The sequence below is a fragment of the Vigna unguiculata genome, unplaced genomic scaffold (assembly GCF_037176805.1).
Source record: "Vigna unguiculata cultivar grain cowpea cultivar isolate G323 ecotype 2 unplaced genomic scaffold, ASM3717680v1 ptg000350l, whole genome shotgun sequence".
Taxonomy (NCBI): Eukaryota; Viridiplantae; Streptophyta; class Magnoliopsida; order Fabales; family Fabaceae; genus Vigna; species Vigna unguiculata.
Genome location: NW_028196985.1, coordinates 1,540 through 6,096, shown reverse-complemented (window position 1 = coordinate 6,096; position 4,557 = coordinate 1,540). Strand labels below are relative to the sequence as shown.

Genomic DNA, 4,557 nt, shown 5'->3' with positions numbered 1-4,557 from the left:
CTTTTTCGTTTCATCGAGTGGGCCTGCACATCACTAAAACGAGGATAAGCACCCCAACCTTAGCATCCTAAAAAGCAAAGTCAAATCCATTTTTGAAGAAAATAAATTCCTGATCTATTAAAGAAGTATCAAAAGAGTATCCTTTATTAGTATTAGTATTAGTACGACCACATCCATGATTCTGTCTTTGCGAAGATTGATTACTCACGGCACACACACTATATCTTCGATGATTTCCATTCCCCTTGGTTATATTCATTCCGTTAGGAATTCCCAAAATGAAGACGCGCCGGCTTCTCGCCTACTCCTACTACTCTTTCGACTTCTACTTTCGGCTTAACCCCAGTGCTTCCGTTCATAACTGCACCATACGGATTTTCAATGCGATAAGATCTTGTGAAGTAAGGTTTGAAGTGAGTGATCCCACTTCTGATGTAAGTGATGCTATGTGCTCTTATCTGTATGTTCTAACTGCTGTCCGTGCCCCCCTTTGCTCTGGGTTTTGCTTCCGAAAAGGGTCTTAGACCCCCGCTTGGGAAAAGCATGGTTCAGGTAATGTATCTACGCGAGCCTGGTTTAGTTTCTGTCCATGACAGGCCGAAAAACTTTTTTCAATCCATATGTAGAAAAAGGGACTTAGGCAAGCAAAAAAGGAAAGCATGTGGGCCTTTGAGTTTTTTACCTTAGATTTAGATAAGGTCACTTCTTTTTAGGAAGTCTCTGTAAGGCTCTAGCGTATAAATAGCTTTCTTCTTTTTTTTTTTTGGAATGCCTTCGTCCGAATCTTTCAGGAGTCTGTGTAAGCTTAGCAGTTAAGAAAACTCCTATTGTCATATTCTCATAGGATTTCCAGTGCAAGCCCAGGTAAATCCCTTCCCATCATAGAAGGATGATATGTGTACGGGATCAAAAGGCGGATATGCTGGTTAAATGGTATCTTTCTTCTCCTTTTCTAAGATTATAACCTTAGCAAAACGGGTAGAAAACACTTTTCCAGTATATCTCAGCCGGTGTCTTGTATGGACACTGTTGTTGAGTTGGTTGGCTCCATAAAGGAGTCCTTCAATCGTCTTGTAAACCGTTATGTACCCCAGATTCAAACTATTCCCCTTGAACAAGGGATGAAGTTTGAACCAACCTGGAAAACTGTGCCGACCCACTCTTTAACTCAGAGGGTATGGATCGAAGAATTCGCAAGCCCCGTGCTACCGGCTGGAGCCAATATGCTGACGTTATCTTTATATCAATATAAATCTCCCGCACCTATCGGTACAGCATCCTCAAACCTTAGAAAAGATCCAATTACTACTAATACTAATGGGCTTTACTCAAGCTAAGCTATAGGATTTCTTTCTCCCCCTTTCTCTTCGAAGAAGTCTACAACAAACAAGTGGGAGAGGCAGGATTCGAACCTACGTAGAAAAACTTCAACAGATTTACAGTCTGTCGCTTTTGACCACTCGGCCACTCTCCCCTTCCCGGGCCGAGGCCCCCCTCCATCAATGGGTTCTAAGAAGGAGGGATAAAAACCTGAAATAAAGCTTATTGATTTGATTGAAGGGAACTCAGACTCTTTTTTAGCTTAGCTAGCGTTCCGCTAGTCAGTTCATAACAATCTCTGTACAAAGGGCAAAGCTTCTACGACAGCTCCCCCCTAGTCGCTTCTGGCGAAGCTGCGAGTTCATGAGCAAGTGAATTGAACGAACCAAGTTCCTAAACTAAAAAAGGGAGTAAGAAATAGAAAAAAAAAGAAACAAGAAACTTCCCACTTTGGATGTCCCACGATTCTGCTAGTTTAGAAACTAAGGGGAAGGACAGGGGTCGCTAGGTCAGAAAAGCTATAACTCCAAATTCTCCCCAAGTAGGATTTGAACCTACGACCAGTCAGTTAACAGCCGACCGCTCTACCACTGAGCTACTGAGGAACAACGGACTTAAGTTAAGGAAGCCGACTCTCGTTCTTTGGACACCAACCTATGACCGAACAAAAAAGGGTTCGTCACTCTTTTTCACATACACCGGGATAAAAGGTTACGATAGCAAGCCCCTCCTCGGCCGGAGAGCCTCCAGGACAAGGGGGCGGCGGTCAACCATCCACTCTCGAGATTCATCTTTATCAATCGATCTCCGCGTCCTGCCAGTTCGCTAAGTAGACTCACTCTCCCGAGGGGCAACAATGGAACTATTCCTGCCAAAAACAAGGGACCTACTTCTCATCCTAGGAGTTAGCAGGTATGATTGCCTCTCTGTCTGTCTCTCCGAGTTTATACTACTAATTAATAAGTAGCACTTCTGCTATTCAATCATAGAATCGATTCCGATCAAGCTGAAAGATGAAAGAAAAAAGCCCTATATATATATATTTATTCTTTATTAGTAAGCTAGCGCCCTGCAATCAAAAAACAGCGCTAACGAGCAAGAAAAGGCCCCTTACTATACTATAGTAGTTAGTCTTTTTCAAACAAAGGAAAAATATCTGGGCAAAGACATACGCTCAACTCAACCAGAAAGCGACTACGTTCCTCGGCAGACAAATAGGTAGAACAACATCATATAATTGAATTAATAAAAAAGCACTACTTAAACCTTTCATTGAAATTATTATTATGATTCCATTAGTTGATATGGAATCGCTCAAAGTCAGAGCAAAAGTAATAATAAAATAACATAAAAAATAGAAGGGCTCTTGAATCGGTTTCGGTTGGCTTGGTTTCTTCATACAGCTGGGAAAAAAGACAGATCCTTCACTCTTTCTTTTGGACTTGATCCTCCCCGATTGAAAGCTACTTGAGCTTGCCTATTGGTCAAGTGGCCTGAAGCTCATCTAAGGATGTCAGTCATAGTTGCTTTCGCCCTTGGCCTGAAACTTCAACCTGCCATAAAAAAGTGGCATGATTCTAATTGCCCGATCCTATGGTTTAGAGGTGGAACGCGGATCCTGCTCCCGTGTGGTACGATCCGGCTTATACTTGTACTGATAGCACGGGTACTTTGCTTCCTTGTTGGCTTGGGGCAAATCCCTTCCCTACACTGAACGGAAGGTCGGTACTAGGAATCTATCAAAAAGATCTGGTCCGGGGAGCTATCTCACGAACTGAACTTCTGAATATTAGCTTTGCAACTACGTGCTTCGAACCTTTCCTGGGATTGTTGTGCCTGCTTGTCCTCATCGAATTGGAGAACTTTTTGGTACGCCCCTTCCTCTCTTCTTTTCGAAAAGTCAGACTCTGCTCAGGGAGTAATCTTAGATCGGGTCGTGCCCCCCCTTCCATCACCCTCGGGGGAGGAATCATTCCATTCAGCAGTCCTACGTGGGTCAGTGAATGTCTTTTATGAAAGGATTAGACGGTGACAACTAGTGCTGTGAACAATCCCTATCATCAAATCTCTGAGCTCAGGAAGTCAGGTTAAGACGTCGACTTATACAGGGTCTTGCCCGAGGAGATGAAAAAGAATTCCTGTCTTTAGAAGTCAATCCCACTAAACTACACTTGTACGCTTGACATGAAAAGTAGAGGCAAGCGGAGTCAAAGGCCTCACCTCAACAGGATAGAGGCTGCTCCTGGAAGCGGAAGAAGAAGTCCAGTATTGAACGGCAGGACTTGAAGCAGACCGGACACTCTCGCCTCACATGCTAATCTTCCGGTCCGCTGATCTACTGCATCGGAGAGCGTATCGCCTTACTATGAATTCTCTGACCCAGACTTGGTATCCATGTTAGGAAGTCAAAAACGCTCCTTGCGCTGCACTAATTTCGTTCATCAGTCAGAAAAAGTCGGGATTCGATCTCCACGAAAGGCTAAAGGAACATAAAAAAAGCGAATCATCTTTCTCCACCCAATTAAGAACAAACTCCAAAGCAGTCAAAAAAGAAGGGCTTTGCCCCCCTTCAAAAAATAGATCAACAAAGATATCTTGCAAACCCTGTAAGGTTTCAACTTGTGAGTCTAGATGCCCCGGCTGAGAAAGTGAAGCCGTCTGGCAATACGTAATACTCCCCAAAGCGTTCCTTGAACAGGGTTTCAAGTCGAATATTCATTTATGAATGCAAAGCATAAAAGGCAAAAGTGAGATCGAGACCCGGATCGGGGAGATTCAATGCGGGTGGGCGCCCCCCTCTAAAAAGGGAATAGAGAACAACAACAGCTATGGGATAGATAAGAAACGAAAAAGAAAAAAAATCGATCTTTTTATCCATTTTACTTACATTCAAAAAAATCTTCCCTCCATACAGACTGAACCCCGTCAAGCCTGTAGGACTAGTGTTTTGACTATATAGAGATGTGGTTGGTTGTTGACCAAAAAAGACATGGGAAAAGGAAAGCACTCACTGAGTTACTTACGAATCAGAAAGATTGAGGCTGACTACGGCCTCAGATGATTAGGCGGGGACAGGATTCGAACCTGCAATCTTCAGGTCATGAGCCTGATGAGTTGACCAATTACTCTACCCCGCTTCTTCCCTCTTGAAACTGAAAACATATAGATTAGCAAATGAGACTGCCCACACTGAACACCAACCCAATCTCGAAGAGAATCAGTACACGAAACTACATA

At 43.4% G+C, this 4,557-nt stretch overlaps 1 non-coding gene across 1 annotated transcript; it reads right to left on the bottom strand.

The window, feature by feature from the left end:
• Window positions 1-1,391: 1,391 nt before the first annotated feature.
• On the bottom strand, window positions 1,392-1,474 carry TRNAY-GUA (transfer RNA tyrosine (anticodon GUA)). Its single transcript has one exon. It is a non-coding gene; the product is annotated as a tRNA-Tyr (tRNA).
• Between the last annotated feature and the right edge of the window lie 3,083 nt (window positions 1,475-4,557).